Below are 12,738 nucleotides of genomic sequence, written 5' to 3'. Positions count from 1 at the left end.
GTGCTGCGTTGGAGCAAAATTTGCTCCCTAGTGCACTTTATAGCCGAGCATGCATTTTTCACAGTGTCAGACCTAGTTAAAGGACAATATCCCCATTTTTTACCCTCAGGTCATTTGTCATTCTTGCTTTGCCTAAATCATGGAATCTCTGTTCCGCATGCCTGCTCAATTATTTAAAGTATTTGTTGTACACTGCTTGCGTAACTATGGTGAGTGAGGGAAAAATGCTCACATCTGATTCATTTTCAGCATTATCACATTCCTATTTCTGTATTTTACTTCTGCATGTTATATCCTTTAAATAGATAATGAGTTAAATACATAAAATATACAGAATGGACCTTTTAGATATGTTTTTTTTGTTTGTTTCTTGATGTGTGTGGTCTGGTCTAAAATAAAGATTGAATTGGATCATATTTTGATTAAACTTTAAGTCATGGAGAGATGTTTTTCCTATAAATTGGAGGATTTTTCCATCTCTTGTTCATTTATATGCACACGTATCATTTTCGGTCTTTGATGTCACCTCACTATATCTTGATAATCGTTGAGACTTCCTGCTTCCTGTTATGGTCGCCGCTGTGCCTCCATGGTTGAATTCAGACTCTCTGAATCTTAATTAAAGCTTCTTCAGTCTCCTCTCTTGTGAGTACCACATTTAGCTGCATATTCATCAACCAGTGTATTGTGGCTGATTGATCATATCAAAGTCACTTCCTGTGCGCTCCTCTCCAGAACTTCCTGATTGCTAATACAGCTTGGAGAGTCATACAAATGAAAGATGGGGGGTTTTTCTTTGTTGCATCGCAGCTGTGGCTTCTGCATCCCAAAGAAGACTCATGTTAGGATGCTTATGATGCTCTTGTGGCACTTTTAGAATATTCCAGTTTACATTTTTAGCCTGAGGAAACAATACTGTATAATTGAAATGACAAATTAGCCAGCAGCAGAATTATATTCTTAAGTTTTTTTGTTTTGCATTTATTGTGAAGCGACTGTAGGCAGCTTTTTAAAATAACAATACCCTTGTCTTGTTATCGCTGAGAATCACAAAGTGGAGCTGTGATGACAACATCACTTCACTTAGTTGAAACTGAAATTCAGTGAAAAATTCAAATTGTCCTTCAAACAGCAGCAGTCAAGCCATTCATGCAGAGACTGTGTTGCCTCTGCTGTCTCTTTTATTGTCACTTTTGTATCTGTTGATCACAGCTCATCGATGCCGGTGAAAATATAAAATCTTAGAGAAATAAATGTCTCACTAAGTAGAGATAAATAGAAAAAAGGTATTACATTAAAACCAGTTGACTTGAGTGTTTAGGGCACTTCATAGTGAATTAGACGTAGCTCCAGGCTCATAAACATTGTCAGTGTGTTAATAAAGCTAACTGAAATACATAATAGTAGCACGGTTAGCTCACAGCCTTAACCTCCTGCTCAGCTATCACTTCGTCTGGACTGTTGCCGCCAGGCCTGCAACCCCGCTCATCGTCTCCCTCGTCATGCATCGCCCACTTCCTCATTCTTCGCCCATGTTTCAGACGACAGCTCAGGGATCTGTGAGTAATAACTAACCTCTGCACATGTTGTTTTATATGCTAGCTTGCGGTTAGCAGGTGAGACAGACATTTATTTTGGGCCACTATACTCGACTCAGGCCTGTTTTTTGGATTTAAGGACACTCATTTTGGTTGTGAGGTGTGTCTGTGTGTGTGTGTGTGTGTGTGTGTGTGTGTCTGTTTGTTTGTGCGTGGGCCCTTTAGTTTGGATATGTTGAACTGGTAAATAAGACAGGAAAAGGTCAGGTCATGTTTCAGAACTGAAATTAAAGGAACAGACCAACAAAATTTGACTTTAAATTAAAACTTTTGAGAAGGAATTCAAAAGGAAAATACATTTAAGTGTGTCATATTTACACTTCATAAAAGGTATAATTTAGGTGGGAATAATACATTTAAAAAAACAATTCTTTGAGGGATTTCAAATTTGTGACTAATTTTATTGCCTATTTACAGAAATAAATGTTAGGGTTCCTTCCTTCCTTCCCTTCTTCCTCCTTTCCTTCCTTCTTCCTCCCTTCTTCCCTCCCTTCCTTCCTTCCTCCCTCCCTTCATCCATACTTTCCTTCCTTCTTTCCTTCTCCCCCCCATTGTACTACAAAACCCCTTAGATAGTTCATAAATATATAGCTGCATGGATCGGGTGCTACACATGATTCATGATTCAAATCAAAAACTCAATTCAAGCTTTAATGTTCAAATAACACGAGTATAAATCAGTCGGAGAAAGAGGCGAATACATATAAAACAGTAATTAGGAAAATATGCCCAAAAAAAAAAAAAAGCTCATCTCCCTCTCTCTCTGTGAATACAGCTGTGGGGCTTTTTTTTACTTCACCTTGGTGACGGTTGGTGATTGACATCTCAGTGCAGCTCTGGGTTGTTGTGCTGGTGGCTCATTTCCAAAGTAACAACATAACAAGTCCCCCTTCACTCAAAAATGTGTTTTTCTTCTTTTTTCCTCCAGTTGGATGTTTGGAAAAACACACATTATAGCTCCAAGCAAAGTATTTTTATGTCTTAATACATGTTTTCAAGTCTGACCATGATAGTCATTTTGATGTTTGGAATTCTGCATTATATTGGGTGATGGATTGGGTGTCTACAAACGTAACCTGCATGACGTCAAACCACTACACACATTTTTTTCATGAATTGTGAAATCAAATCAGAAGCTGACTTTGTGTCATGTTGTATTATCCTGTTTCATGCAAAATCTTGTATTTATGTTGTATAAAATCTGGCCAGCTGATGTGTATCAAGGCATTCTGAAATATTAATGCGGTGACTCTGTTTTTGGGGTAAGACGGGGTGAATGAATCAGCAGGCCCTTGCCTGGAAGGGCTCCAGAATATAGGGATTAATTGCTGCAGTGTGGGTGTTTCAGCACCTGCGGGTAAACCATCCACAATTTTAGCACGCACCTGTATTATGCAAGTATTTGGTATCAGGCCTAAAATAATCTCATGTTAACCTAGTTTCATGGGTGCTGCAATAATGAGAAATATACTGGACTTGGTTTCCATTCCTTCAGCTGTTTTCTCAGTAGGATATGAAGTTTGAAAATGTTGGTGTTTGATAGTTTGAATCTGGAGAAAAGTAAAAGCAACAAACTGATGTGTTTATCCATACTTTACTTCTCTCTTTAGTGGAGCATGGTGGAAATCTGACCCTGTTTGTTCATGCTGTGCAAACCTTAAATAGGTGGTATATGGGTAAGTATTAAAATATCAGTATATTTTTAAAGAGATATGAAACTTATTTGTATGGATGCTTTTTTAAAGTTTTAATGGCCAAAATAAAAGCTTTGAAGCTGTTTAACCCTCCTGTTGTCCTCGAGTCAAGGAAGGGAGGAAGGAAGAAGGAAGGAGGGAGGAAGGAAGGGAGGGAAGGAGGGAGGGAGGAAGGAAGGAAGGGAGAAAGAAGGAAGGAAGGGAGGAAGAAGGAAGGAAAGGAGGGAGGAAGGGAGGAAAGGAAGGAAGGATGGAGGAAAGAAGGGAGGAGGGAGGGAGGGATAAAGGAAAAGAGGAAGGAAGGAAAGAAGGAGGGGATAAGGAAATGAAGGAAGGAATGAGGGAGGGAAAGATGGAGGGCGAGAGGAAGGAAGGAAGGAAGGAAGGAAGGAAGGAAGGAAGGAAGGAAGGAAGGAAAGAAGGAAGGAAGGAAAGAAGGAAGGAAGGAAAGAAGGAACAGTCAACACAAACAGGGTTAAAATGCCATGCTTTCTGTACTTTAAGTGAACCAAGCAAGCAGACAGTGTAACCATATATCCAGAGTAAATATCATGGAGATCGTTTTAACCAAAATTGCACTGCACAGTTTGATTGTTAGTGACACACCCACTTCCACCACTGCCCTTCCTGCCTTCCACACAGTCGAGTTCACACGACGACACCCAACAACAACCAACAGGAACTGGTATGAAAACAACCTGTGTGCAAGTGGATGAAAATGCCATCTTAGCAGCACAAAACCACCAACATCTGCTGGGCCATTTCAGAAAAATAGAGCCCTTGGTGCCTGCTGAGATGTTTAGAAACATGCTCTCTGTATATGTATAAAAAAAAAACAGTTAAAGCTGGAGATGGAGAAAAAAAAGAGAAAAGAAACAACCTTCCTCACATACTCACAGAAGCGGTAGCAATCATTACACACAACAATGACTTGGAACAGATGTCTGCCTTGTGCTATCACATTTGCTTAATTCAAACAAGATGCTATATTAAAAACCTTTTATTTCTTATCTGGTACTTTGAAAAAAAAAAAAAAAAAACTGTATTTTTTAGCTCGATGTAGATTTTCTCTTTAAAAAAAAAAAAAAAAAGAAAAAATATATAGTCAGCAACTCTGAGCTTTATTCCAGGACAATAGAAGTACTAACAGTGTATTTTGTATTTGAGAAATGTACCTCTGTGCTACATGCATTACAGGTTACCGTGCCCTTACCTTTCCAATTCAGCCCCAGCTTTGTCTTTGCTGTTTCAATCCTGTGTAATCCTTGTACTGGGTCACTCACTGCAGGCCACTCAATCACTCCCTCACTCCGCCCGTGTTTTCCATGACAAATAGATGTGTTCCTGCCAAGCTCTTCTTAAACAAATGAATGTGTTTTCTACAGTACACCGCCAGACCAGAACCTGTGTGTTTGTGCTGAACCAGGCAAACCACCTTGCCGTTTGTCACTTCAGAGGTCTATATCTCAACACCTCTGGGCGATAGGTATTTTTCAGGAAGACAGATTGATACATCAGTCGGCCTATTCACTGCTCACTGCACTACAAATAGCCTGCCCATATCTATACATACCCCTGCCTCGTGTACTTGTTTCAGAAGATAAACCACACCTAAGCACAGTTCTTCTCAACATCCTTAAATTTGTTATATTGCTTTTTCCATTTCCTCGATATTACACGGGCAGAAAAACACCTGAGTCTTGCTGCATGATGAAAAAGGCTGTATTATATTATAGATTGTCACATGTATAACAGAAGAGAGAACAAAAGAGGTTGTTTATCAAGACTGGCAGTGCTCATACTCTGTGATAAAACAAGTTACTTTATACATGTGAGGAAATGATCTTGCCAACACACTCCTAAATGATCCATACAAGCTAGTTTAGAGCCCTAAAGTCCAGCAATACGAAACAAAATCTACCCACTAGCACCTCTGAAGCTCTCTAAATAACACAAATGTCTAATCCAGGGGTGTTCAACAGGCCTGAGAAGTAATTCCAATTGTTCTGCTGTCTTAGAGGTTTTTTTTCACACACTGATGGGGAAAAAACTATGAATATATATTGTGGTCATATTTAAAACATAATATATTAATCAATCTGCAACTTCTGTGCAAAATAATCAGAAAAAAAACTAATATTTCTTAAGACATCTCAGGTTGATCATGTGTTTTGTTAATAGATGGTTTATTATAGTTAAATGATAATACATATATATTATTTATAGGTGATAAGGCAATGGTTTTACTCGTGTGGCCCACTTGAGATCAAATTAGACTCTATGTGGCCCTTGAACTAAAATGAGTTTGGTCTAATTTGAACAGAAAGAACAAAAACTTACTCTCAAGGTGGTTACCTGCCAGACTGTGTCTTTGCCAGGCTTAGAAACTTCTTGCCTTGAGGTTTCCAGGCAAATAACTCAGATGTTTTTTACCTTTAGACACAGCAAGGCTAGCTGTAGCTGTTTCCCATGTTACACACTGTGTTAGCCAGCAGCTAGTTCTAGCTAGTCAGCATAGAGGTATGAGAGTGGATGAATGTGGATTTACTGCTGGCAGCATGCATTAAGTCAAAGATGCCTCCATGCAAGTAAACTGGAGCCCTGGTAAGTTTAGACATCAGTCCAGTCAGTACATGTGCACTGCTAGCATTGTTAGTAGGGTTGGGTTTCGGATTACGATACTAGTACCGATCCAAGTACCCTTAAAGTGATACTGATACCAATTGAGTACTTTGTTCGATACCAATCATGTGAATAGAAACAAAATGCCTCCATTCCTCCACATGGTAGCTGCTGTGGCAGTGGGCCAATCATATGTTGTATTACATCAAATAATGCTTGTGTTGATTGGTAATCAGGAAGTCCGTACAAATAGCCATATTTTCAAGCAAAAAGGATCTTGACACTGAACTTTTTATTACATTGTTGTATCCTGTCTGGAGCTGACATCCTCTTGATTGTGTATTGTATTGTACTGTGTGTGTTTTATTTGTATCTTATCTATTTATTTGCTGTCTCTTCTACTTGTATTCTTTTTTATATTTATTTTACTCACTAGGGACTACGGATGCAAATTAGCAGCTTTGCTTTAATCCGGCATATTTACAGAGATGTCTAATATCGATGTTAATCAATATGCACTGTCCCTATCCAAAAATAAAATATTATTATTATTATTATCTATTGCAGGTTTCATTTGGCGGGAGACGCTTCGATACTACTCGGTATTGTTGATACCTTGAAGGTATTGAGTACCGATACCCAGGTCTAAGAGTCAGGCAGTAATGCATTGTCCTGGTAACTCAAAAGTTGTTGTATTTATACCAGTGTTGCCAGCTACATTCAGGAGTCTGCTTGTTTTACTCTGAGTCGGAGGGTTTGTGAACCTCACAGCTTCTTTGTGTGTACGGCTTGTCTGTTACGCTGCTGTGTGCAACCGCTGAGATAATGTTAAGATGGTTTGTTGATGTAAGTAATGCCTCCAAAAACACGGGCCGGCTGCTTAGACCTGTCTTGTTTCTACTTTTCTACAGGTGTTAAATTATAGAAAATATGTGAGGGAGTGGGTGCGGTAGCTTTTAAAGTTATATCAGGTTACCTTTGACTGAGCTGTGAGGAGTAAAAAATGTAAAATAAGAAGAAATGTAGCTAATTACTTTTGCTGTTTAGTACAGTAAGTGGTAAATGCTGCCATTTTTCTGGTCAAGACAGTCTTGATCTTTATAATATTTTTAGTCAAGACTCTTATTTTGTACAATCTCTTACAATTATGTAAGTGAGTACAGCAGGAAAACCAATATATGTATTATCTGAACAGTGATATCTATTCCCATTAGACAGACACCATTTCCTAATTATATCCAACAAACACTATGTTTTATGTATGTTTTCTCTCTACACCTGGATTATCAAAGATTGACCTCGAAAGCTATGAAAAAATATGCTATAGTGGAATTTTTAAATTATAATGCATCGTTGCTTTTTTTCATGCATCAAATAGACCTTGAAATTGTATTTCCAGTGGGAGATGTTATTGATAATATAGAGAGCCTTTGATTGTGTTTAGGTGGGGAAGGAGGAGACCAGCTTAATGTAGTAAAAACAATCTCCATCATTGTGTTCTCTCAAGCTGTTACTGAAAGGGCCATCTGTGTTGCAGCACTAAAAAGGTGTCATCGGTTTACTCTCCTACAGAGCTGGGTATTTTTTATCTGTGAAATTTGACTCAATTTCACTCTTTCCATGTCCCATGACAAATATACTACATGGATAAAGTACTAAGTGGAATTTTAGAAGTACTTCAATAAATATACACTTTTACACAGCTCTGATATAATGGATAAACCCTCATGCTCTAACTTGTATTTAACAGCTCAGAAAACATACTTACAGTAACAGCTTGATAATGCCTTTATAATCCATTGGTGTCAAACTCATTTTCATTCAAGGCCACATACAGACCAATTTGATCTCATGTGGGCCAGATCATTAAAAGGAAGGAAGGAAGGAAGGAAGGGAGGAAGGAAGGAAGGAAGGAAGGAAAGACAGACAAAAGGAAGGAGGGAAGAAAGGTAGGAAAGACAGATAGTGAAGGAAGGACAGATGGAAGGAATGAAGGAAAGAAGGAAGAACAGAGGGAAGAAAGGAAGGAAGGACAGATGGAAGGAAGGAAGGAACAAAGGAAAGAAGGAAGGAAGGACAGATGGAAGGAAGGAAGACAGACAAAAGGAAGGAGGGAAGAAAGGTAGGAAAGACAGATAGTGAAGGAAGGACAGACAGAAGGGAGGAAGGAACAAAGAAAGGAAAAAAGGAAGGTAGGGAGGAGAGATGGAAGGAAGGACGGAAGGAAGAAAGGGAGTAAGGACAGATGGAAGGAAGAAAGAAATGACGGAACGAATGAAAAGAGGAAAAAAGGAAGGTTAGGAGGACAGATGGAAGGAAGGACAGATGGAAGAAAGGAAAAGAACACAGGAAGGAAAGTGGTCCGGACAGCACCCCTCGGCGGGCCGGTTCTGGCCCACGGGCCGCATGTTTGACATCCCTGATCTAATATATGAGGATTAAAAACATGATTTTGAATTAAAGATATATTTCAGAAGTCCACTACAAAAAATAGCTCACCTCTTCTGTTCTGTTAGAGATCCATACTGTAACACATGATTTAATACAGTGGATCGAATGGACTCTGCTCTGTAAGGGTGTTTGACATTTACCATAGACTGTATATAATGTGATATTCCTCTCTGGAGATCAATAATCAATCATTAGGGAGGTGTTCACACTCTGGGAAGATGCAGCACTACCTCAGACCAATGTGGGCTTTTATCTTACTGGGTATAACCAAGCATTATACACTCTGGGTTCAGGTTAGCTGCATTAGCTAAATTGTGCTGAGAGGGAAGGAATCATAATAAAGTAACATTAAATTTATTGAAATATTGCTACAGTAGTCTGATTCAGTGCAAGACCCCTCCACCAGCCCATTTAATAGAGAGTGCAAATAATGACTCTTTGAAAACTAGATTTTTTTGGAGCCTGTATCTAGGATGGCATTGCACTTCTAGGTACTTCTGCACTGGTTTCAGCCTCAACGCCCCCTCCACAATCCCCATATATGTCTAGTTGGATTTATGTTATTGGAATTTTTATAACTCATAATTGTACATAAGATGTTTAATGGGGACACGCAGCTCTTAAAGGGTCACATTGACCATGAACATAAGTAATTTAAACTATATCATACTGTATATGTATTATGATTTGTGAATTAATTATTGGCAAAGTAATAATTTAACTAGTATCTTCATTATTAGCACTAGCAGCAGTAATAGTAGCATTCACATCTACACACCGTCCCGCACTCTCTGGTCCTCTTCTTATCCATTATACTATTGCACTATGCAGTCACATTCACATTTATGTATTTATCTTTGCAAAAACTACACTAACTTCCACATCAATATTGTTTGATGTCCTGTTTTTGTTGTTTTATGTGTGTCTTGTAAGGTGTCCTTGAGAGCTTTGAAAGGCGCCTTTAAATGAAATGCTTTATTATTATTAGCAGTCGTAGTAGTAGTAGCAGTAGTAATAGTAGACGTCACAGTAGTAGTAGTAGTAGTAGTAGTAGACGTCATAGTAGTAGTAGTAGTAGCATTGGTAGTAGTACCAGTAGTATTATTATTAGTAATCATAGGAGTAGTAATAGTAGTATTAGTAGTAGTAGCAGTAGCAGTAGTAGCAGTAGCAGTAGTAGCATTGGTAGTAGTAGTAGAAGTAGAAGTAGTAATAGTAGTAGTAGTAGTAGTAATAGTAGTAATAGTAGCAGCAGCAGTAGTAGCATTAGCAGTAATCATAGTAGTAGTAGGAGTAGCAGTAATAGTAGTAGTGGCATTGTTAGTAATAGTAGTGTTAGTAGCAGTAATAGTAGCAGTAGTAGTAGTAATAGTAGTAATAGTAGTAGCAGTAGTAACACCAGTAGCAGCAGTAGTAGTAGTAGTACTAGTAGTAATAGCAGTAGTAGTAGTAGTAGTAGTAGTAGTAGTAATATTAATAATAATAGTAGTAGTAGTAGTAGTATTTTACACAGGCAGCAGTGAGATTTGTCGGACCTCTAACAAGCCAGGTATAGTCTGCCAGTACTATACAGGGTTTCAGGTTGTATTTCCATCAGTGTGATTTTATCATGTATCTTGAATATATACATAAAACTCTTATCTGAGCTGATAAAATGACACATTGATAAAGAGAAGATAGGATTTTAATAACACGGTGGAGACAGCATCCACTTTTTCCTTCTGTTTCTGGCACTCGACACACAGCATCTGCGTACAGCTGCCATCCTGCCATCCTGCCGCCGCTCCACGACAAAGACAAATAAAAACCACATCAAAGACGTCTCGCTGAAAATGCCATGATGTACCGATGAATTACAGAGGAGTGAGGAGACATCCCTCTGATTACATCATCTCCGTCCCCACTCAGAAGAGGAACACTCGGGAGATGAAGGAAGTGTGTACTGATTTAACTGATTTGATGATGTTTTACAAAAATCATTTAGATCTAATATTGTGATATGAGAGGAACAGTTCAACCCCACATGACAACCTTTACTATGTTACTAGAAATGTATAGGTGCCATATGAATAATTTAAGTATTTCATAGTGAGTTAAGTTCATGACTGATTATATTTTGGGTTTAATATTATTCATGATTTAATTGCATTTAAAAATGTTAATTCATAAGTCATAATTAGTATTTTGTTAAAATCTGCACTGGTTTGGTAACACAAATATTGGTATTTCATTTTATGATGTCATTAATGGTTCTCATGTAGTAGATAAAAATAGGAACCTGTAGCTTTAACCCTTGTGTTGTCCTCCCGGGTCAAATTGACCCCGTCCGTTTTGACTGTTCCTTCTTTCCTTCCTTCCCTCCTTCCTTCCTTCCTTCCTTCCTTCCTTCCTTCCTTCCTTCCTTCCTTCCTTCCTTCCTCCTTCTTTCCTCCCTCCTTTCCTTCCTTCTTCCTTCCCTCCTTCTCTTTCTTTCCTCCCTCCCTCCTTCCTTCCTCCTTTCCTTCCCTCTTTCCTCCCTCCTTCTCTCTGTCTTTCTTCCCTCCCTCCTTTCCTTCCTCCCTCTTTTCCTTCCCTCCTTCCTCCCTCCTTTCCTTTCCTTCCTTCTTCCCTCCTTTCCTTTCCTTTCCTTTCCTTCCTTCTTCCTCCCTCCCTTCCTTGACTCAAGGACAACAGGAGGGTTAAGAGTGTCCAAGTGATTGAGGCGCGGTGTTTAGAAGCTAAGTTAGTGAATGACCTGACAGGGAGAGGAGGTTTTTCTGACCAGGTTCACAATGTTTTTTGAGCCATTAGAAACGTTTTGGATCGAGTTCAGGAGATCAGACAGTTTACCGTACCTGTGGATTTGTATGCTTTTTCTTTTTGTATTTTAGTCAAATAAATCTGAAAGACATTTTACTGTGAAGAACGTGCGTCAGCCATAAGCTCAAATGGATAGGTCTTATTGGAAAACCTACAGTATATTTGCCTAAAATTATGATTATGAGGTCAACGCTAACCAACTAGTAGCAGTATTGGTAGTCATAGTAGCAGCAGCAGTAGTAATAGTAGCATTGCCTAAGCTAACAAACAATGAGCAGTTACTGTTGTGCTCTCCATGTCTCTGGTGGAACATCATCATAAATAACCTTCAGTGTTTCCTCTATAATTGTGCAGCTCAACGAGAACCCGCAACAGGCCAAACAATACCAACAAATGCCAATAATGCTATAAATTTAGAAATCAATAGCATTTTGGAGCCTCTGTGCAGGTCTTAAACTCCAGTCGATCTTTGTTGTTGTTACTTGGAAAACTGTTGGTAGTGTCGAATCTCAGAGGGTCAAAAAAAAAACAAAACTAAATTATGCATCAACTTGTAGAATCAAAGTGGAAGCGGTTGCAAAAAACCCAAGTTATCTCATATACAGTATAACAAACGTTTCCTGCTCTTTTTTTTGGCATTGTAGGGGTTTTACACACAATGGTCTATCTCTCACACAAACACCTTTCTCTTCTCGCTCCACAGAGGCTGACCTACAGCCTGCCAAGAGTCAGGATGGCTTCCCGTTTCCTAGCGCCTCACCCAAAATGACTTTGCATGAACCATTCTGTATTTAACACTTTACCTAAAATGACCTTACAGTACCATAGTAGCGTAGCTCCTTTAAGCAACAGGGCAGCGCCTAATGTGTGTGGTGGCGAGCTGCAGAAAAGTGACAGTGAATGTGTGTGGAGTCTCATCTGTTGGCTGTTATCAATCAATCAATCAATCAATCAATCAATCAACCAACCAATATTTATTATCTCAAGGCACTTTACACATAGAGCAGTTCTAAACCAACTCTTCAGGTTTTAATTTAAGAGACCCAACATTCCCACATGAGCAAGCACTTGGCAACAGTGGCAAGAAAAAACTCCCTTTTAACAGGAAGTAACCTCAGGCAGAACCAGACTCGGAGTGGGCGGCCATCTGCCTCGACCGGTTGGGGTAGAGAGGAGAGAGAGGAAGGATAGGAGAGAGACGTTCATGACAACGGGTTTGCCTATCCCTGACCACACTCACTTAACCTTAGTGTCGCCCTCCCGGGTCAAATTGACCCCGTCTGTTTTGACTGTTCCTTCCTTCCTTCCTGCCCTCCTTCCTTCCTTCTTTCCTTCCTTCTTTCCTTCCTCCCTTCCTTCTGTCCTTCTTTCCTTCCTTCCTTCCTTCTGTCCTTCTTTCCTTCCCTCCTTCATTCCTTCCTCCCTCCCTTCCTTCTGTCCTTTTCCTTCCTACTTTCCTTCTGTCCTTCTTTCCTTCCTCCTTCCCTTCCTTCCTTCCTCCCTAGACTCGAGGACAACAGGAGGGTTAAGATAAAATGACCTCAAAGGTGGATCAGTTATTCTCATTTCAGCTG

The sequence above is a fragment of the Scomber japonicus genome, chromosome 21, assembly GCF_027409825.1.
Source record: "Scomber japonicus isolate fScoJap1 chromosome 21, fScoJap1.pri, whole genome shotgun sequence".
Taxonomy (NCBI): Eukaryota; Metazoa; Chordata; class Actinopteri; order Scombriformes; family Scombridae; genus Scomber; species Scomber japonicus.
Note: the sequence above shows the minus strand (reverse complement) of the source record.